Source organism: Equus caballus, chromosome 30, assembly GCF_041296265.1.
Source record: "Equus caballus isolate H_3958 breed thoroughbred chromosome 30, TB-T2T, whole genome shotgun sequence".
Lineage (NCBI taxonomy): Eukaryota > Metazoa > Chordata > Mammalia > Perissodactyla > Equidae > Equus > Equus caballus.
Genome location: NC_091713.1, coordinates 12,799,676 through 12,823,558, shown reverse-complemented (window position 1 = coordinate 12,823,558; position 23,883 = coordinate 12,799,676). Strand labels below are relative to the sequence as shown.

General features: G+C 40.3%; 1 long non-coding RNA gene across 1 annotated transcript; it reads right to left on the bottom strand.

Annotated features, from left to right (window-relative positions):
- Positions 1–20,015: 20,015 nt before the first annotated feature.
- Positions 20,016–22,452, bottom strand: LOC138921558 (uncharacterized). Its single transcript, XR_011434201.1, has 2 exons — positions 22,271–22,452; positions 20,016–21,137 (listed from the first exon to the last, which is right to left on the bottom strand). It is a non-coding gene; the product is annotated as an uncharacterized lncRNA (long non-coding RNA).
- Between the last annotated feature and the right edge of the window lie 1,431 nt (positions 22,453–23,883).

Genomic DNA, 23,883 nt, shown 5'->3' with positions numbered 1-23,883 from the left:
AGGTGTAGCATGAATGTTTGATGTTAACGTCACACACTAGAGCCCATACTTACTGTACATCTGCTTATGAATTAATTTTTCTTAGCTACACCCGTTTCAATTACTGAAACTGTTAGACACTGGCGACACAAGCTGGGGCATGTTATTCTTATAACTTTAGGAAATGGTGCTAATTACTAGCTAGCCCTCAAAGATGCCATACCTCCATTAACATTTCATGTGTAATAGATATATATTTGTATATGATACATACACATGCTCGCTCTCTATAGTATACATGGTACTATCTGTCATATATAAAATACAGAATAATAATGGAATTGTGCTATAAATGTTTTATAATCTATTTTTCGCTTAATGTGTAGTGAATATTGTTCCAGTTGACCAAATTTAAAATTTTTTTTTTGTTTTTTTGAGGAAGACTAGCCCTGAGCTAACTACTGCCAGTCCTCCTCTTTTTTTGCTGAGGAAGCCTGGCCCTGAGCTAACATCCGTGCCCATTTCCTCCACTTTATATGTGGGACGCCTACCACAGCATGGTATGCCAAGCAGTGCCCTGTCCGCACCCGGGATCCGAACTGGTGAACCCCGAGCTGCCGAGAAGCGGAACATGCGCAGTTAACTGCTGCACCACCAGGCCGGCCCCAGCTGACCAAATTTCAAACTTTGAATACTTATAGTGCTTATTTTGCTTTGAAATGATTTTATTCCTGTTTGCTCCAGGCAAACTGTGCTTTGCGAACTGGTATAAAGAGCGATTTAGAAGCAGGATTTGTGTTGTGCTTCCATAGCTTTTGATGAGAGCTAGTTAATAACCGATTACAGAATTCAATTGGTGAGTGGGCCAGTATATAGCTGACCACTATTTCATATTTAAGTGTTACGGTTTGGATATTTTACAAGGTGATCGAAAAGGTGTATGACCCAGGAAGTTGAGTTCTGTGTAAAGCAAAAGCCCTCATTGGTTATAAACTCTATCCATTCCCATTTGCATTCAAAATTTTATGTTCAAAAGTTAGTTCTGAGTGCAACATTTCCGACTTTTAATATCAGTGGGACTATCAATTAGAGAACGTCAATTACACAAAGGGCCAAGCCTGATGCAACTTTCAAAATCTTAGAATTCTTTGATGTTTTTAGGATCCCCAATAAATAAAAATGAGGCTCACAGTATTATCCTTCACATTTAAAAAATGTGGTTAATATTGATTAGTAAATAAAATATAAGCAACAGGCTGTAAATATTGAAAATGACAAAGATATTGTGTGTTCTATCTCTACCCTGGGCCATGGTACATTTACATTCCACATTTAAACATCAAAGAAAACTAGGATAACTTAAATCTCTGCAAAAGTTTTATAAGTCCTTTATTATTTTGTACAAAAAACAAACAGTTTTACCTAATATAATGAAACTGGGCAGAGATTTCCACAAGAATATCAATTTATTCAGTCAAAGAAAAATCAGTGTATTAATCCTTAATAAGCTAAATACGACTTCCTTTTAAAAATGAAGAGTCATTGAAATTTCCTTGTGGAATGGCAAGAAACTGAAATAAAAAACGCATAAAAATCTAAGCACGTTGGCAAAATAAATAATTCCCAATATTCTATCCTTTTAGCATTCTGTTTTGAATTTAATATAAAATATTCCTTTTGGGGAAATTGTATTTAGTGGATCAATTCTATTTCAACAAATCTTGTTACGAAAATAATTTTTATAAAATCCAATTATATCTTTGTTACATCACTTGGTCCAAAATACCAACACAATGCTGATGTGTTCGCAATGAATATTTTTTGACAAACTATTTTCTATAACAATGTATTCGTCCACCTTTATGCTTTACTTTTGACAAAAGAAAGATCAGGAGAGAGAAAAGTAGAGTTGAACTAGGACTGAGCTATCTCATAAACTTACTCCTCGGGACCTCAACATCTCAAATATCCTGCTAGAAACATCTAAACCAGACAGAAAATAACCCAAGCGTTAGCAGCTAACGGCTGTTTCCCTGTTATGATTTAGCCTGTAAGTAAGGAAAATTTTTCACTTACGGAAGCACCTGCCTGGGAGATACAAAAACTGAATGCTAATCTCTAGTATAACAGTCTACCAGCTAAAGCTATTAAAAAGTCATGAACTTTGAGTGACCCTGGTACACAGATCCTCAGTGGACTAGCCAAAGACTCTTTCCTGCCCAATAAACAGTGGGAATTGTTTCAACCAATCTTGCAAAAACCTATGGATTGTTGCCTCCCCATCCAGGCTGCTGGTTTTCAAAGTTCAGTCAGCATAACCACAATAGAAGCCTTTTCTTGCCTTTAAAAGCCCTTGAGTTTTTCTCCTTGCAGCATACTGAATGAATTTCTTCATGGCTGTGAGTTCTCTTGATGGCAAGATAATTAACTCGGCTTTGAGTTTTGTTTTTGGAGTTGTTGTTTTTAACTTTAGTGGCCTTGGACTCCTGCTTTATTCCCAATAAACATCATGATGTTTACAAACCCTACTTCTCTAAGCTATAACTGTTGTTTAAAATTTCAAATGCTCTTAATATTTCCAACCCTTATTAATAATATCAACTTTAAATTTTTTAGCACTTGCTATGTGTCATATACCGCATTAGAGATGTGTTATACACATTTCCTCATGTCAGCAACACAAAATGTCTATGAAGTCAGTGAAATAAATTACTGCCTGATTTTTAGGGTGTGCAGCTTCGCATCCCATTTCTAGGTTGCAAGAACCCTCTTTTGTCATGAAAGTTGGAAGTTTTCTTCCCACTATAGAAACCAAAAAGAGGAAGTCACCTCACTTCCTCTCCAGTAGGCCAGGGCCTGGGCACTCTCTGAGACCTCTGTGTGGAGCTTTCCACATTGAGAGCTACAAAGAAAAACTTATATCCGATTAGATGTCTGGTGTCTGAGTGCTGAAATGGCTGCAATGTGTAGCTGAGGCTGGGTGGGTAGCATCAGAGGAAATGGCAGATTGTTCTAAGGGATAGAGCTTCTTTTTTAGCTTGCCCATTTTTTAAGCTTGGCTCTTAAACTTTGCCATCAATTTTGTAAGCTACTGATAGCCTTCTAATAAGCTCATTTTTACTTAGTTTTCTTGAGTCATTTTCTGTTGTTTGCAATTGAGGAGTCTAATTGACACAGAAAGTGTGAATATGGCCTGAGTTGTTGGGCCACAGATCCACATGGAATCTGGGGCATCTGGGATGTGTTGTCTGGCTTGTTGGAGGTGAAAAGAAGTAAAAAAACCAATTGTGAGACTCTGATGGTTCACAATGCGTGAAGTGGCAAAACAACTAATTAAATTATAGCTTGTTGTCACCTGAAGTCATATGCTCTGTGAGGACCATGCTTTGGGGGACCCTGGTGATCTTTCCATAAAGCATGAAGAAGGGTAAGAAGAAGTCACAGCCTATGGTTTGTCTAAATATAAAAGGAGTGGAACTCTTAAAGAAAGAAAATAGCCAGCTCAAATCCTTCAATTCTATCTCAAAACAGACAAAAATATGGCAATATTTTGTGATTGCTCTAAAATATTTTTCTCTTATACTCCAGGGTAATTAAAAAGGAAACTCAAATTTAAGGACAGATGGTCAATTGAACTTACAAGTCTTCCTGGTAACTTAAGCGAAAGTTAGGGCCTGGAAGCGGGAAGAAAATCATTCCAAGAACGGGGATTTGTGGAAAGTGCAGAGGTCTCCAAGAACGTCAGCATCCCAACCGTCCAAACTTCTCTCTTTATTCAAAACGGCCCCCAAATGTTTAGTGAAATTATTTATCTTTTAATTGAAGCCATTGTTCCTCCTGCACATGCGTGAGCTAACTTTCAAAAAGAACCATATTAACATTCCCACTTCATTGCTGATAGTATACAAACAGAAGTTCAAAACCAAGAAGCAACAAGCATCTAGGTAGCATTGTAGGATCGTATATGGCAGAGGAAGATAAATACCATGAAAATATAAGAAACAAACTTCATAAAAATGTCTAGGAGTCCATTGGTCTGGCACATGTGGCGATATCCCTTCCATTTCCTCCACTAGCTCTAACAGCAAATTCTAATGTTAAGTGAGCCCATTCACATTTTAGAGGCAATATTTATTAAACTCGGGTATTCTGCCATGAATCATTTACCCATTTGTCTGAACGGCTTCCGGGTTTAAGCAGGACCCAAACAAGAGAAGCTTATCCAGATGGTAAGGAATTGGTACTGGCCGTTTTGGTACTTTGCCTTCTTGCCTCGGAGACCCAATGGATGCTCTAAGAATTTGTGATGGATCAGAAAACTAAACAGAACCTGTGGCAATCCTGAATAACAAAATCACAGAGAAAGCACCATGGTTTAAAGCAAAGCTTTGCCTTCTTCTGCTATTATTCTTTTGCAAAGTGGGTCTAAACTTTCTGCTAGGTCTTAATGGAGACCTAACATTTAACTACAAAACACTAATTTATATGCAACACAAGCAGTACAACTCAAACCAGTGTTATTTTACCACACAGCTTTGAAATTTGGAATACTCAGCAGTAATCCCTCATCAAGTGACAGTGATATTTGTCAAACCTGGCGTTTGCTAGCTCACGTGTCCCAAGTAAGTTTTTTGAGCAAGTGGCTCACAATCCATTATGCTGATTCCTGATATACTGCTACTCCTCTCTCAAAACAGCTTTGTCCTCACGCATTGCTGCCTATCAAAAAATAATCTCTAGGGGCCAGCCCAGTGGCATAGTGGTTAAGTTTGTGTGCTCTGCTTCAACGGCCCGGAGTTCGCCAGTTCGGATCCTGGGTGCAGGCCTACACACTGCTCATCGAGCCATGCTGAGGTGGTGTCTCACGTAGAAAAACTAGAAGGAGCTACAACTAGGATATACAACTAGGTACTGGGGCTTTGGAAGGAAAAAGCCGTAATGTCTAGAGAGAAAATAACTCAGTACGGCTCTGCAAAATATACATGCTCCAGCTTGAAGGGCCATGCATAGAATAAGAACTCAATAAAATCTGGCTGACTTAATGAATTGAATGAAACTGATTATAATAGCATTACAGCTCCATAAGCTGCATTTTCGCTGATGGGAACATATAGAAGAGTAATTCTCTCAGAGGGTAGAGTTTTGTATTTTCAAATAGCCTCAGAAAAGAATCTAAATAGATTCATGGACAGTGATTAATGGCTTGGCTGGAAGGAAGAAAATTGTAGGATTGGTGATAAGTTTTAGAGAAGAGGTATTTGAAAAGACTCTCAGAATTAGTGCAGAGCATGAAAACAATCTGTGCCTGACATAAATACTGACTAAAAACCTCCATTTTAGAAGCAGTTCTTAATAATTAGGTATGAAATATAACCTACTCTGCTGAAGTCAGTCTCAATCCCAAGGCCACTCAGTGCTTTCTTGGTTAATAGGCTCCTAAACAATGTAATCCTCAGAGATAGATGCCCTGCAAATAGAAGCAACAAGTTCTTGACAACAAGGCTATCCTGGATGCTGCTTTTTGCTGAATATTAAATTTTCTAACACAAGAGACCCATCCTGAGTATTAATATAATACCATGTCTTTGAGATGTTTTAGCTCCCTTGTGGGAGGCTGATTATATTGGAATCCTTCCATAATGAAAGAAGAGAGCAATTTGTTCTTACTAAATGTCTTTATTTGCGGATAAATTGTCTTTATTTACCTATCTCCCCATGTTATCATCCAGGGGTTTACTAATATCTTAGATAATCTATGGTGCCCAGAAATACTGATTGCTTTGATGAAAATAGGGTAACGGATGGTCATCCAAGGGTTCACTAGAGTTGTCACAGACCGCATCGTCACCCTGGACAGAGACCCTGAAGAAAAGGTGAGGGGGCTGTTTGAAGAGTCAATCAGAGGTCAGCTAGTGAACAACACCTTGTACGGTTGAGATGTCATCCTGCATGGTCCTGCATACACCTTAAGTAAGTGACCAGTATACAGTATTATTTCACGTGGGTCTAAAACCTAGAGATATCTCTTGGTTAGGGTCTAAAAACCAAGAGATACCTCACACAATCACATGTAAAGAAATCACATTAAAGAGTTTTGCTTCCTCTTCCTATAGCTCTGAGTACTACTTGTGTAAATGTTTTAGGTACAAACGGAAAATCCTTAAAACTAGGAATCACAGAATTCTAACAAATTAGAAATTGAATCTGCCTCCTAGTCATTTCATACTACTTTATCGCAGGGAAATAAGCTAGAGAGTTATGTTGCTACTTGAAGTGGTTAATCCTGACCAATAAGGGAAAATAAACATGCTACATAATGGGAGCTGGAGGAGAATGGATGGAGTCCAAGTGGTCTCATAGGGAGAGACCCATCTTTTCATGCCTGTGGGTTAGGATGCACTTCCATCTGTAGCCAAAATGGGCTAACGATCAGATTTACACTCCTGCCTAAAATGACTAAAAAGACAAAGTATATGAAACAAGAGTTTGCCAGACAATGAATGTCAAACAACAGGGACAATGATCCCTCAGAGACAGGAAACAAATGAGACAAGTCCTATGAATACCCCAACTTACTGCCTGGAGAAAGTTTGCAGACTGTGGTGCAGGAAGGATGATCCCAGGCAGAGCCCAGCAATCTTGCAGAATTGAGGAGAAGGAGCTGGGAACCAGCAGAAGACAAGGCAGGTCTATTTCACAGGACATAGTACCCCAGAAAGAAGAGAGTTGACAGAGAACCAGATATCTGCAGGGAGGCCCCCAGTGTATTCAGTTAAGTACTGATCAGCGTATGCTTTTGAGGAAACTACCCAAAGCTGGAGAAATAATCGCCACAAGAATTAGAGGAATCAATCCTCATGGTTCACACATGGCTGGAAACAGTACCTGTTCCCAACAGCCAAGTGAAAAGTATCACAATTCATGGAGCATCAGGTAGAGGACAGAAAATTTTGCCTTAATAGTAGGAAAGATTGACCCTAGACTGAAAAGCTGCTCTGATTCCACCAAAGACACCTAGAAAGAATGACCCAAACGGACAAAACTGTTTCCAAGTAACTTAACCACATCCCAGAACAAAGCTCAAACTACTTAGAGGAATACAAAATATCCAGCACACAACAAGATAAAATTCACAATTTTTGGCATCTAGTCAAAAATTACCAGTCATTCAAAAAAAGAAAAAGAAAAAAACAAAGAAAGGAAAAGAAAAATTCAACCCATATGTAAGAGAAAAAATCGGTAACTCAAAACTGACCCATTATTAACAAAGGTAATAAAATTAGTGAACAAGTAACTTAAAACCATATTATAATCGAATTCTGTGTGTTCAATATACTAGAAGAACGATTGGACATGTTAGAGACGTGGAAGATATAAAAAAAAAAAGACCCAAATCAAACTTGTAGAGATGAAAACAGCAATGTATGAGATGAAAAAAATACACTGGATGGGATTGATAGCAGGTTTTTATATTGCAAAAGGTAATATTTACAAACTTGAAGACAGGGCAGCAAAAACTACACAACGTAGATAAACAACATGGAGAGAAACAAAGAATTTTATACAACAAAAAGAATATCAGTGATCTTTGGGATGACTTCAAGTGTCTTAATATATCAGTAGAGTCCCTGAAGGAGATGACAGAGATGGAGAGCCAAAAAGTATTTGAAAATTTGATGGCTGAAAATTTTGATAAAAATTATAAAGCTACACGTCCAAGAAAGTCAATGAACCTCAAGCAAAAGAAACACGAAGAAGGTGCAGGTGCTATGGAGAACAGCATGATGGTTCCACAGAAAATTAAATGTACAATTACAATTCCACATCTGGGTATGTACCCAAAGAAATGAAAGCAAGAACTGGAATAAGTATTTATAAACCTATGTTCATAGCAGCATTAATCCTGTAGCCAAAAGGTGGAATCTACCTAAGTATGTCTTGATGGATGAATGGATAAAGAAAATATAGTATATACATTCAGTGGAACATTATTCAGCTTTAAAAAGGAGGGAAATTCTGATACATACTACAATATGGATGAACATTGAAGACATTATACTGAGATAAGCCAGTCACAAAGGACAATATTATATGATTCCACTTATATAAGATACCTAGAAAGTGGAAACAGGAAGTCAGAAAATGGGGACAGGAAGTAGAATGGTGGTTGTCAGTGGCTGGGGGGGAGGGGAGATGGAGGAGTTATTGTTTAATGAGGATGGAGTTTCACTTTGGGAAGATGAGAAAATTCTGGAGATGGATGGTGGTGATAGCTGTACAACAGTGTGAAAGTTCTTAATGCCACTGAACTGTGCCTTTTTAAGTGGTTAAAATGGTAAGTGTTATTTTATATTTTACCACAATTTTAAAAAAAGAAACATGAGGAAAACTACAATCGAGCACATCAAAATCAAATTGCTGAGAACTAGTGAGAGAGAAAATCTTAAAACCAACCAGAGAAAAAAGACTTGCATGCAAAGAAGCAAAGATACATTGATAGTGGTTCTCTCTTCAAAAAAATGAAAGCTAAAAGATAGTGAAATGCTATCTTTTAAATACTGAAAAGAAAAATCTGTCAACATAGAATTCTTCACCCAGTCAAAATATTTTTTGGAAAAATGAAATTAAAACATTCTGACATATAAAATAATTCATCCACAGCAGACCTGCATTAGTAGACAATTTTGCATGGCTCTTTCACATTTCTGCAAGTCTTCAAGTGAGTCAGTGACCGTTTTTTCCAGACTAAATGTTCAGAGATGTTTGTATAGCAAAGAGCCTTGGAGGATAGTGTCTTGGAAGCATTGGGAGATAGTGTCTCCTTCTGGAGCAAAGGCAAGGTTTTCTTAAAGCCTTGGATGACAGAGACAGTATCTCTGTCTGATCAAAGAGAAGACATGTTTATTGTCCAGTGTAATAGCGATAATTTCTCTTTCCAGAGCAAAGGACAAGAATATTTGCTGCCCATTACAAAGGTGTTCGGTTTTGCCTAAGCTCAGGGCTCCTCTTTTGTAATGCAACCCCCTGCATATATAGGGGTCATCTGGCCCTTTTCATGTCACTCTCGGAGAATTTTGGCTCAGGGTGCTGGCACCAAAAATTGCTGATATTCTGGCTACTGCTATTGCTGTGTGTAATAAACTGTCCCATGTCTCTGATACAGAAATCCTATGTCTTCTACCAGCATCCAGGAAACCATGAGGGGCTAAATTCTTAGTTTGAAAATAGGGTAAAGTCTTAGATCCTTCACAGTTCTAGACAATCTGCATTGCAAGTAATTTTGAAGGAATTGCCTCAAGCAGAAAGAAAATGATACCAAATGAAAATGTGGATCTGCATAAAGGAATAAAGAGCAGTAGAAATGGAAAATATTGGATAAATGTATAGAAATTTTTTCTTATTATTTAAGCATTTTGAAAGATAATCAGCTGTCTGAAGCAAAAATAATAACAATGCATTGTAGGGTTTATAACACACCTAGAAGTAATGTATGTCAACAGTAGCACAAAGTAAGAGGGAAGAAATTAAAGCATACTATTAAAAGGTTCTTATACTATATGTGAAAAGGTATAATGTCACTTGAAGATGGACTGTAAAGAGTTAAAGTTGCATACTCTTAAACCCTAAAGCAATCACCATACAATAAAGGGTTATAGCTAATAAACCATTAAAGGAGATAAAAAGGAATTATAGCAATGCTCAATTAATACAAAATAAGGTAGAGCAGAAAGGAAAAGCTAACAAAACAAGTGGGACAAATAGAAAACAAACAGAAGCAGGTAGACTTAAACGCCAACTATGTAAATAATCACCTTAAGTGTAAATGTCCTAACCACCACAGTTAAATGGCAGAGATTTCTCTATTGGATAAATAAACATGACCTAACTTAATGCTACACATATGCACTTAAAGACACAGAGAGATTTATACATATTTTAACGTATTTATACTAGTCAAAATAAATCTGAAGTTACTGTTTTAATGTTAGCAAAGTAGATTTCAGAGCAAATAGTGTTTCCAGGGACACAGAGAGTCATTTTATATGAGGAGTTCAATTTTTTGAGACAAAGTAACACTTCTAAACATGTATGCATCTAACAACAAAGCTTCAAAATACATGAAGCAAAAACTGATAGGACTGCAAGGGGAAATAGACAAATTCACAAGTACAATTGAATGTTTCAATATTTGTCTCACAATAATTGATAGAACAAGCAGACAGAAAATCAGTCATGATATAGAAGAATTGAAAAGTACTATCAACTAACTTGACCTAATTGACATTATAGAACATTCCATCCCAAAACAGAAGAATACACATTATTTTCAAGTGGAAATGTTACTGAGCAATGGGCCTGCTCTGCTCATTGCAATCTGAGCCAATTAATCACGAGTTAGGGATTGAGAAAGGAAGCTTTAATTTGATTATCCAGCATAATCAGGAGACAGGTGACTAATGTTTCAAAAAATGAATCTTCAGGAATTACAGAATCTTGAGGTAGTTGTATGGGGAAAGTGGGCAGTAAGGAGGGGTTTAGAAAAGTTGGCCCTCAGGCATGATGGACTCAGGGTATTTCATTGTTCTCTTCTTCTGTCAGTGATGATGGATGTCTTGTAGGTGTGATTCCCACCTGCGGCAGCCTGTTTCTGGAGAGAAACTCAGAAAACAAAGTTTTAATTTATCAAACTATAGGGGAGTAGATATGTAAATGGAGGCCATAAATCAGGAGAGCCTGTGAATTAGTTTAGAGTATGTGCAGAGCAGTGAGTAGTCACACAGAGAAGGGGCTGGGGTCATTTAGCGTAACAAGATGGCCTCACTTATGTTCACTTACAGAAACAGAACATCTGCCAAGCTATACCACATTCTGGACCATAAAATGAGTCTCAATAAATGTAAAAGTATTCAAGTCATACAAAGTATATTCCTTTACTAAAATGGAATTATGTTCAGATGAACAAATGAGGAGGTATCTGGATAAATCCCCAAATATTTGGAAACTAAATAGCACACTTCCAAGTAATTCAGAGGTCAAAAAGCAATCAAAATGGAAATAAGGAAATATTTTGGACTAACTGAGAAGGAAAACACAACTTTCAAAATGTATGGAATGCAGCTAAAGCAGTACTTAGAGGGAAATTTATGTCATGCAGGAAAGCACTTCCTAAGCAGTGGCACAACGGCAGCTACTAGACTGGCTTGTGACACTTCCATAGATTTAGTAAGTAAGTAGACAACAAGCCCAAATGAATCTATGCAGTTTATTACCTCAGCAATAATGACATCTTGGCTCTATTTCCCAAACCCAGTTTCCACAGAGTGACGTGATTAGGGCTACGTGCTGCTTGCATGTGCAACGGGACTGCATTACAGGAGAGAGCCCGAGATTGGGAGACTCTGATCATACATGCGTGTGGCTGCAAATCTGCTCATCCTCTTTGATGGATGTCATTTCACATACATCTTGGATCAGTTCTCTGATTTCCTTGGGATAAATTTCTAGAAATACACTTTGAAAATGAATGGTAGGCACACTTTTTAGGATATTGATACATGCTGCTTTGTGTTTTCTTAAAGGTGATTAGAACAAAATTACTAAAATCTCTTCCAAATTCTACAAATGTTAGCAGTCTATTTTGAAAAAAATTACAAAATCAGCTCTAATAGCAATTAAAAAACAAAATTCAACTGAGTAAAATTTAAACATCTTACGGGCTTTATTCAGTGATTCATGAATCAGGCAGCATCCAGTACAGCAGAGAGAAAGGAGCTCCGAGGAGCTGTACAAAATGAAAGACTTTTATAGGCAGAAGGCAGCAGGAACAAGGAAGTTACACTGGACAAGAAAGCGGGTTGGATACTGCAAGGTTAGCTTCCTTCAGGGGATGACAGGGGTCTGTCAGGCAGATGACATACCCAGTGCTCATCAGGCGATTCCCGATGGACTGGTATAAGATTCCACTCCTGGGAGGGCCGAAAGCATAATTAAGTTTCAGTCTGGTGATGTGGGCTTAGCATAAACAGCTCCATTTCGGTCCTGTTGTTGTGTTTTTAACACAGCTAATGTGTAGAAAAAAGCTCTCGGGTCCAAATCAAAGAAAAGAAAAATTGTCAACAGTCTCAGGACTGTTTCTAATGCATGGCATTGAGAGCTTCTTTCGTCTGCTCAAAATAAAATTCTCATGAATCATTTTCTTCTAAAATTCCACACTTTGAAATTCCCAAAAAGCTAGAGCATGAATTTTCACACCCTTTCTTTTTCGCCAGAGAGAGAGAGCGCGTGTGAGTGGAGTTCTGACTTGGCTTGGGATGTACATCTTCACACAGAGTTCTAGGAGAGAAAAACATGTTAAGGACCTTTGGGAGTGGGTGGGCAGGGGGCGCGGGTGTGAAACTTCTGGGGAAGCATGAGAGCCTGAGAGAAGGCTGCTCTCTGGCATATCTGCATATCTTTCAGTGGGTATCATGGAGAGTTTTGTGGGGGTTTAAAACTTACCCAGAATTCTGAGTTCTTTTTTAAACCAGAGGTGCTCAAGCTGTGGCCTGTGGGCTGGCTGCCTGTTTCTGTAAACAAGGGATACTGGAGAATAGCCACGCCCTGCATGTACTGTCTGTGGCTGCTATTGCACCACAGTGGGTCACTTGAGTACTCTAGAGTGACCATTGGGCCACAAAGCCTAATTTACTATCTGGCCCTTTACAGAAAAACTTTGCTGCCCCCTGATCTAAACGGCAGAGGAGTGGATGAGGGGAATGAGAGAGTCATTCTGTGGTCCACATATCTCCTGCTGGAACTCTGCTCCAGAACTCTTCTTCTAGGACTCTCAAAGTTCCTCTAAAACCTGGAGTAACTGTGGTGTTAGGAAATGATTCACTCGGAGTTGTATCATTGGGAGCAGAAGTGACAGACCTTTGCCTATTAACATAATGCTCAGCTACCCTAAAGTCTATTCACAGATTGTTATCATAACTTCAAAAGCTTTATAAATCACCACATTTTCATTCAAGGCCCACTTCATCTTAACTTGCTAGAGGTACAGAACCCATTGACTCAAGATTTCTGCCTCCATCCTTTCATGTGATTACTCTCACTTCTGTGGTCCTCTAGATTTTTCCGTAACACAAATGTCCCCCAAGTAGCCCCTTAAAGGGAGAGGGAGATCTGATTCTTTTTAAATTAGGAAAGGTAAGGACCAATGTGGAGAGCTGTGCCGAGATGATCTGAGTAACTTCCCCCGTCCTACATCAGGCTTTCCTAGTCTGTAAACCCAGGGGTAAGAAATGATGTCAATATCACTGGCATTACACAATTATTTGAAAATGGCAGCCTTCTAAAATGTGATCTTTATCAAGGTCTGTAGATAGTGCTAAATTTACAATACCTTGAAAAGAAAAATGGTCTTTTACCCAGAATGGCATCTCGTTTAACAGCAATAATTCCAATGGTCAATAATTTTGGTTTTGGGGAGAGTCTCCGAGGATGCCTAAAGTCCACATAGAGTGTATTTAAAATATCACATGCAAGTACTTTCCACAAGGAAAATAGTCATCTTTCAAAGCTGTATAAATCAATGTGGACAGTTCTGAAGAATACCTGGAACTATATCTGAATTTCTCCCTCCCAATCACTGCCCCCTCCAGTTCCAACTGGCCAACTCTGACCTTACTCCTTTCTCTGCTTTTCTCCAGGTAGCATAGAGGGTGCGTGGGGAAAAGCAGAATGTGAATGAAGACTTTTCCCCACACTGCCTCCCTCAGTCCCCTTTGGTATGCTTCATAGAGATTTTTCTCCCTCCCTGCATTGCTTGCTTCCTGAACAGATGTAAAAATGTGGCAGTGAAAAAGATACGGCCCCTCTCAAGCACTCCACAGTGGTGGACAAAGACACGTAAAGAGTAATTGTAATAAGATGAGATAAGCATTTTGGTACAGATTTGGACAGAGTGCTATGGAATCATAGAAAGAGACTAACTTTTCCTGGCAGGGCCTTGGAAGATGTCTCCCAAGAGGTGGCCTTAGGAGAGTCTTGGAAGGTAGGCAGGAGTTGCAGCAGGCAGAGAGTGGGGAGCCAGAGATAGGGTTGGGGCGGGATCATTTTAGGAGGACTCGTGCACAAAGGCACAGAGAGAGAGAGTGTGTGATTTTTTCAAGGAATGTTAATAGTTTAATGTAGGTCCTAAAAGAGTAAATGTTTACATTGTGCTTTAAAATTGATCTATTAGTACCACTTTATTATTCTTGAAAAAAAAGTCTGCAGAGAAGAGAAGGGTAGAAAAGGAAAATTTCAAGAAAATTACGCAGCATTTTATTCTGATTGATTAAATCTTAACAAAACTAGTGAAATCACTGTATAATTACCTATCACAAGATTGGTGATGGGGCCGGCCCAGTGGTGCAGCGGTTAAGTTTGCACGTTCCGCTTCTCGGTGGCCTGGGGTTCGCTGGTTCGGATCCTGGGTGCGGACATGGCACCACTTGGCAAAAGCCATGCTGTGGTAGGATGTCCCAGGTATAAAAAATAGAGGAAGATGGGCATGGATGCTAGCTCTAGGGCCAGGCTTCCTCAGGAGAAAGAGGAGGATTGGCAGTAGTTAGCTCAGGGCTAATCTTCCTCAAAAAAAAAAAAAAAAGATTGGTGAGCAATTCTTCTTCCTGTGACAAATATTTTTTAAAACCTGAGGTGAATAAACACAATTCTCTGTAACAAATACACTCGTGTGGTTTTCTAAAACAAACCTTTATAATTTCAACCTTGTAAGTCAATAGGCCTTGGAATGATTAAATTAAATATCTGAATATTCTAGAAAAGTATCAAAAGCCCATAGTTCAAATTTATGACAAAATATGGAATAATTATATCTTTAAATTAAAATATGAGTAGGCAAACATTCTCATAAGCCAAGCCTCCACCTGTCTCTGTGGCTGGAAGTGAAGCCCATTTCCCTGGTTGTCGGGAGGAAGATAATGCAGGGGCTCAGTGTCCAGGTTCTGGAGTCAGACTGCCCGGGCCCAACACTTAGCCATGTGATCCTGATGATGTTACTCTTCTTGCTAAGCCCAGTTTCACTCTCTATAAAATGCGTAGAATCCAAATCTACCTCACAGGGCTGGGGACCAAATGATAGAAGGCCCAGACTCCCCAAAATGGGAGTTGCCATGATTATTATTCCTAGTGTTGTCATTACCATCCTTGGGTGCATGGTGAGTGGACAGAAGCAAAAGCCCAGCTTCCTGAATAAAGAGCGTGTAGAGTGGGAAGCAGGTACGGCGGACTCCTGGGACAACATGGAGCAACAGTATTTAAAGCTAAATAAAGAAGAGGAGTCATCAAGGGAAATTGAGATAAATGAGGTGGAAGGAAAACCAGGAGGCAAATCGGAGGAAGCAAAGAAATAACAGAGTGCTAGAAGAAGGGGGTAGCGGACATTGTCAAAAATTTCAAATAGTTCCAATGGGATGAAGACTGAAGAAACGTTACTGGGTTTTGTAGTGAGGAAATTACTGGTGACTCAAGCAAGGGAAACAGAAGTGAAATTTACTGAATAACTACTATGTACACTTATTGGTAACGTCACACAGGATAACATGAAAACAACTTCAGTAGATTAGGGAGGGAGAGTCCGTTGCAGAATACCATTAGTTAGGAGTAAACGGAAAGTTAGGAGATGAGAGTGCATTAGTTTCCCAGGGCTGCTGTAACAAAGTCCCACAGACTGGATGGCTTAAACAGAAGGAATTTATTTCCTCACTTTTCTGGGGGCTACAAGTCCAAGTTTGAGATGTTAGCAGGCTTGGGTTCTTCTCAGGGCCTCTCTCCTTGGCTTGTAGATAGGCATCTTCACCCTGTGTCTTCACATGGTCTTCCCTCTGTGTCTATCTGTGTCCTAATCTCCTTTTCCTGTAAGGACGCCAGTCATATTGGGTTAGGGCCCATGTATATGACCTCATTTTACCCTGATTACCTCTTTAATGGCGCTCTCTTAATATAGCCACATTGTGAGGTGCTGGGGGTTAGGATCTCAACATATGAATAAGGGGGCAGGTCACAATTCAGCCCATACAGGGAGCATCATGTGTCCTTTGTTATTTAAGAAGTTCTATTATAGGGGCCGGCCCGGTGGCGCAGCGGTTAAGTTCGCACGTTCCGCTTCTCGGCGGCCCGGGGTTCGCTGGTTCGGATCCCGGGTGCGGACATGGCACTGCTTGGCAGCCATGCTGTGGTAGGCGTCCCACGTATAAACTAGAGGAAGATGGGCACGGATGTTGGCTCAGAGCCAGGCTTCCTCAGCAAAAAGAGGAGGACTGGCAGTAGTTAGCTGAGGGCTAATCTTCCTCCAAAAACAAAACAAAACAAAACAAAACAAAAAAAAAAAAAACAAAAAACAAAACAAAACAAAAAAAGAAGTTCTATTATAAAGCTAAGGTCAGACGCAAAGTTGAAAAGGGAGCAGATTTAAAGAAGGTAGACTGGAGATTTAAAGAGAAATTTTGTAGGTAGAGGACAGGTGCCCTGGAAGGAAATAGGTAAATAATCACAGTGGAAATAAAAATACTTCTTCGTCAGCGGCAGTTTAGAGGTGGCATATTATGGCTCTCAACAAAGGATTCTTGAGAGAAGAAATGGTGGCCATGAGATGAAAGGTGAACAAACCAACAGTCAATGGCTTGTTTTTCTATAGCATGTCGGCAGGCAGAGTTATATGCTGTGAATGAGGAAGATAGAGGCAGGGAAAGGACCTGGAGGAGAGATGTCAAAGGTTGAAATGCCTGTTGAGAGGAATAAAAAAAGAAGCCAACAGTTAATACTTAAAGCCCTGGGGTGTAACATATGAAGGCCTGGACGAGTTTGGAGGCGATATATAAAATTAGCGTGATTACATTGCTTCCTCAGGCATAACTGGGTCAACTGAAAGCAGATGGCTTAATTAATCCAGAGGTTTAAGATAGAGAGAACCATTTTAAGTTGATATTTGTGCCATTAGTATTTTTCATTTTCTGTTTTTTTATTGTTCAATTTAAATTGTGGTTTTAATTGGAAAGTATGTGAAATTGGTGGAATGTTCACGTATATTGGTCATTTATTCCTATAACAAATTACCCCAAAACTTAGGGGCTTAAAACAATAAACGTATATTCTCTCAGAGTTCTGTGGGTCGGGAATCTGAGTGCAGCTTAGCTGGGTTCCTCTGGCTCAAGCCCCCTCGTGGGGCTCCCATCACGCAGTTGGCTGGGGCTGTGGTCTCAGCTCAAGGCCTGGCTGCAGGAGTGTGTTAGTCTGTTCAGGCCGCCGTAACAGAACACCGTGGACCTGGGCGCTTGTAAACAACAGAAATTTATTTCTCACAGTTCCAGAGCCTGGGAAGTCCAAGCTCAAGGTGGCTAGAAGATTCGGTACCTGGTGAAAGCTGCTTCCTAGCGGGCCATCTTTTCACTGTAACATCACTTGGCAAGAGGGGCAAGGTAGTTTCCTCAGGACTCCTTTATAGGCAAATTGTTTTTTTTTTTAAAGATTGGCACCTGAACTAACATCTGCTGTCAATCTTTTTTTTTCTTCTTCTTCTCCCCAAAGGCCCCCAGCACATAGTTGTATATTCTAGTTGTAGGTCCTTCTGGTTGTGGTATGTGGGACACCACCTCAGCATGGCCTGATGAGTGGTGCCATGTCCGTGCCCAGGACCTGAACTGAATGAAACCCTGGGCTACCAAAGCAGAGCGAACAAACTTAACCGCTTGGCCACAGGGCCGGCCCCTCCTCAGGTCTCTTTTATAAGGGCACCAATTTCATTTATTTGTGAGGGCTCCACCCTCATGATCCAATCACCTCCCAACCGCTCCACTTCCTGATATGTCACATTGGGCATTAGGTTTCAACATATGAATTTGAGGGGGCACGAATATTCAATCTATAGTGGGGAGGACCTGCTTGCAAGCTCATTCATGTGGTTGCTGGCAGGCTTATGTGCCTCAAGTGTTGTTAGATTGAGGACTTCAGTTCTTCTGTGGCTGTTGGCTGGAGGCCTCCACTAGTCCCCTGGCCCCATGGGCCTCTCCAAAGGGCAGCTCACAACACGAACAGTGCCTGTAGGGAAAGGGGCTGGCAGGCAAGGAGCAACAAGAGAGGAGAAGCGTTAAAGAAAGTATTTAGGTCTAGTAAAGTTTAGGGGACATGGGACCAATGTTAGAGATGGAGGTGGAGTGACCAGAAACAGCCAGATTGTAAAGAGACTTTTGTGTTGTGCCAAAGTGTTTACATTTTACTATATGATGAGGTTATCGCTTTACCATAACCTCTGAAGGTTTTTAAGTAGAACAGTAATATGAAAAGATTTGACAACAGTGCGCAGGCTGGACTAGAGGCCATAAGTGGTAGAAAGACCAGTTAGAAGTTACAAATACAGTCAATATAAGAATTAATCAGGGCCTGAATTAATTATGGAATGAAAAGGTAAAGGAGAATGTAAGGCTATTGCTCAAAGAGCAAACCAACCAGTTAGTACCTCTCGGATGTTGAAGGCCAGGGGAGACACGCAGAATTCTGGGTTGAAGCACTGGGACAGGTGGTGGGGCCATTCTCTATGGGAACACAGCAGGAAACAGATTAGGGTAAGGAAAGGCACATAGATCCATGCTAGGAAGCACTCTACAAATATTTGTGAGTTGTATAATGAATAAAGGACAGAACAGTTTTCTTTTAAACCAATTTTATAGCGACATTCAAACCAGTTAGATTAAGCTGGATAGAGAGAGGGCGTAAAAGGCTCCAGCATTGTTTCCAAACCACAAATCAAATCTTGGCATGTTAACTTTGGAAAGCTGTTACACTTGCTGGGTCTTTGTTTCTTAATCCAAAATTGACAGACTTTTGTTCTATCATTGTTTATGATCCTGATAACCTGTGATTTATTTAAAGAACTTTAATTACTCAAATGTTCATAGTAACTCTGGCTGGTCTGTTTCCTTAACATCTAATTTTCATTGTGCTATCGCTTCTTTTTTCTTGTTTTGACTATCTTTTTTTCATATCCTTTGTTTTTTCTTTAAGTACCTTTTTCATAGCTCACACATTTTTTTTTAATTTAAAAAATTTTTAGTTTTTAAGGGAGTTTCTTGGGAAGATAAAATTAAACAAAATACTCAATACTGCTCTTCATAGTCTAGGCTCCCCAAATTTGGGGCCAGAAGCTACATATGCGGATATGCAGGGTAAGTAAACAATTTGGAGTCGTTATTAACTTAGAGACTATAAAGAATTAAAGAGCCTGGGCTATACAGCGAACCTTTAGCACTTTCTATTGTATCGTAAAGGAGGTCGAAACTATCAGAGGAACAATTCAGGCTCTGAAGCTTGGAGGCGCACCTGTGGGTAACCTGTGGTCTGACCCAGTGTAATTGTTGAGAAGTCTCTGGGAAGCCACTGGGAATCCTACAAAATATCCCTAGCAGTAATATGTTCTCTTTATATATTGAAGATAGCAGCAACTGTTAGAAACAAGACAAAAACTTTTCCCTGGAGCTACCATGATGTTCATATACACAACTAGATGGAAACATTCATTTCTGCACAAGGAAAAATGTTGTGCAGACATTTATTAAAGTGATACTTTTCCTGATCTCTCATAGACTGAAAACTCCCAGCGTACAGAGCTTGTTAATATGCCACAAACTAAGCCCTTTACTAGATTACATTTCAGTTGTAATGATGTCGAGCCATTGATTTCATCCAGGAATTGAGGAGTAACTTGAAGGATTCTTTTTCATCCTGGAAATCACGTCAGTAAGGACCAAAGATCTGTGGGGCAATGGTGTACGCAATTTTCTCAACACAGTCAGTGTTTATTCTACTCACTCATGTGACACAAACCTTGGTTTGAACATTGAGGAGCAGAAATGCCTCTACAACACCAGAGTTCTGAACATTCTCATACCTTCTTTGGTAACTTGTCAGGAGTTGGCTGGCTGGCAAAGGCAGTTATGAGGCTGCAATCCCACTATTGGAATCCAATGAATGACTTTAAAAAAAACTCACATGAATTATTTTTTTTAAAAAAAAAAAGCTTTATTGAGATATAATTCACATACTATGCAGTTAGCCCATTTAAAGTGTACCGTTCAATGGGTTTTAGTACATTCACAGTTATGCAACCATCGCCACAATCAATTTTAGAACTTTTTAATCACCTCCTCCAAAAATCTATACCCATTAGCAGTCACTTTGCACTTCCCCTCCACCTCTCCCAGCCCCTGGCTGCCACTAATCTACTTTCTGTCTCTACAGATTTGCCCATTCTGTGCGTTTTATATAAATGGGATCATATAATGTGTAGGATCTTTTTGTTTGAGGGAAGGGGTAGGAAAAGAGCGATGGGCTGCTTTTCTGTTATCGTTAGTTTTCTTGTCTTCTAATATTTAGAATCCTTCTGTCCCTAAATATTATCTTCCTAATTCCCATCACAGCTGGTAATAGGAGGGGGTCATTCCCAGTGTTTCCCAACAGTGAGGACCGGTGTCCTGCAGTACAAAGTGCCTGCTCCACACAGATATGGTGGGAATGGGAAGGCATCCTGACTCATCTGCGTTTGTTGGGCAACCACTGCTGCCCGTGTGGTCCCCAGCAAACCGAATCACCTAGTAACATAATCCAGAGTGGGTAAAGCCAGCTGTGTTAAGTACAAGCTGAAAGTCTATGAGAAAGTGTTGAGAGTCAAACACCAGAGAAAGCAGTTGAAACATCAAGTGGAAGTAGAGAAAAGCAAGATTGGGTCATGGTGTGACATGCAGTGTCTAGACAGAAGAAGAAAAGGTAAGAAACAAACAATTAATGTCAACAATGTTAGTCAAAACTCTCTGATATTCTTAATCTGGAACATGGGTGTTCCATGGCAGACACGGAAGGGCCAATGATTCTTTGCAGTTGATTTAAGTCTTTGTTCCTGGGAGACGGGTGAACAGTGTTGGTTGTTTTCAAAGTAGTCAGATGCCATTCTCCCCACTCCTCCAGCCATGTCCCCTCCTCCATTCTGGCTAAGTATGGGTCTGAAAATGCCAGCTATTATATTCTCATTCTTTCTTGCAGGTAGAGCTGAGCATGAGACCCCATCATGGCCAATATGACCTGGTGGGAGATTGCGGGGATATTTTTTGGAGTGGATTTCCTCCCTAATAAAAAAAAGATCCACAAAAAAAATTAACAATGTTTTGGCAAGACATTGTCTTCATTTGATCCCTGGAAGTATAATAACCACCTTGAGACCATGAAGGGACAAGTCAAAAAGATGGCAAAATGGGAGTATAGAATACATCCAAGTCCTTGATGCCAATGTTGTACTTCTGATATAACCAACCCTAGAATGCCTCTTCTCAGCTTTTTGTTATGTGAGCTTAAACTACTTTGAATTGGGTATTTTGATGCTTTTTATGGAAAGTATCCCAGAATGATATCCTGGAATGAATAGACTACTTTCAGAGGATCCTTGGCTATGAATCTTGGTTACCAGGTGAAGTGTGTGATGTAAGTATGTGCAGGTCACAAGTAAGTGCAGGTCATGTGTGCTTCCTGTGTGATGGTAATTCCTTTGATTTCTCCTCTGAAAAATCTTCCCAGTGGATGCCATACTTGATCTATATTCGAAGAGCTGGGGACGGTATTGTGGAACAGGGGATCCTAAGGACCAAGGACAGCACTTGCAACTCTACTTGGCAAGGATGTTCCTCAGAAACAGTGGGATCACAGAAACATCAAGGTGCAATGCCAAGATTGGGCAGTACGTGATGGAGCATATCAGCTCCTTGAAGTTGCGTGAGGCAGTGAATGGAGTTAGGGAGGCTGATTTTCATTATGAAATGGGTCCTAAATACCAGGCTTCCACAGGTAGTGCTTGGGATTGAGTTATAGCTGGGCCCACTGACCATGGCCTTGTTTATACAACATCTCAATTTCCCATAATCCACTTCAGTAAAGATTTTTAAGGCAAGCCTTGGCTGGGAACCAGAACACATCATTTTGATCAGGGCTTTAGGTTTATCAAACCAAAAGCAGGGACCCAAACTCCCCATGATCAACACATTGTGACATTGCCCAGAAGCAGTTTTGATAGCTCTTAGCCAGAAATTTATGTCCCTTTTTAAGTTAAGATGATACAGTCACGCTGCCTGGTGGTCCTGCCCCTTTTAGAAAGTGATAGGGTCTTTCTGCCAAGCAACTCAGCTATACTCCTGTCTTAATCCCCTATCCCCACATTATGGAAAATCAAGAACCAGAAAGGGTGAGTATGCTCTCTCCAAGCACGTACCTCCACCTTCAAGCAAGTCTGTTGCACAGGGCTCCGTGGGCAACCCCAGCGAAGAGCAGAGTCCCGTCCTCTGCCCAGGATGAACTACTGTGCCGTCAATGGTCTTGATGACATCTCTGCCTCTGGAAGCCAGTGAGACAACGAGACCACCATGTTCTCAGGTTTCTGCACAAATATGGGTTCTGTGTGTTTATTTAAACAACAGAAAGATAAACAAAACAAAACAAAAACTAAGCATGGTGCTGTCCTAGATTTCACGTGAACTTTCAGTTGTGGTGAATAGGAATGAAACTGAGACCTTGTAAAATCTGTGAACAGCAGTCAAGCTGTTCCCTCCACCCAAGTATCTAAGAAGTTGGCCAACACGTCGGACACCAGATATTAGGAATCCGTATTTCTTTTCCCTGGGACACATTTCCCAAGGTCAGGGATTGGTGCATCAAGTGGATGCACCATTGCCAAGGATATGTGGTAGAGCTCTTGAACCAGCAATTTAGAGAGAAATGTCCCAATCTCCCCCTTTCTTGGTAGGTTAAGCTGACCAGCCCAAGGTGCTAGGCTAGTGGTGATGCCTGCCTTGATCTTGCAGGGGAGGGAGTTTCTTCCTAGAGGTTATCTGGAGCAGAAAAAGGTAGAGAAGGAAGCCAGATCCTGAAGTCAAAGATGCAAATAACACAGTGAGGGGTGGTGGGGGGGGGGTGGTAGGTAAGTAGCCACATTACCATAGGCAAGTTGCTATGTGCTGTCATAGAAGATCCAGGAGGAGGAAGCGAGGAACGCTGGAGCGGATGGAGGTGGGGATGACTTGGGAAGTCTTCACACAGGAAGTGATATTGGAACTGATAGGAAATTGTGTAGCAAGTTGCCCTGGGGTGTGAAAATGGGAACAGCCCTTTTGGCAAGGTAAATCAGTAGTGCACATAAAACCATGAGTGTCAACATGAACACGTTGTATTTAGGGCACAATGCATATTTTAGACAGATAAATAGTGTACTTCATATTCAGGGAAAGACTCATATTTTGGAATGTTTGAAACAGGAGGTTGGTGGTAGAGAGTGGAGAAAGATAAGATAAATAGATAAGTCAAGGATCCCTTGTAAAGGCTTTGAATGGCATACTCAGGAAAATGGCCTGGAAACTGTTGAAAGTTTCTAATGTGGTGACATGGTTAGACCCCTCTTCCGCAAGGTTCTCTAATCCGTATGCCTACAGGGCCAGGCCCTTAATGTAAAGGATGAGGCAGCCAGGTGGAGGTGGTGATGAGCTAGGCCCATCTAGAGGGGGACCGTGTCTACCCAGCTCCAGGGTGTTTTTACCATTTGAGAATATAGGCAATGTCCTCAGATCTTTAAATATTTTTTATTAAAATATATTTGAGAGGCAGCCCTGATGACCTAGTGGTTAAAATTTGGTGTGCTCTGCTTCAGTGGCCCAGGTTCAGCTCCCAGTCATGGAACCACACCACTCATCTGTCAGTAGCCATGCTGTGGTGGTGGCTCACGTTGAAGAATTAGAAGGACTTACAACAAGAATATACAACTATGTACTGGGGCTTTGGGGAGGAAAAAAATAAGAGGAAGATTGGCAACAGCTGTTAGCTCAGGGCAATCTT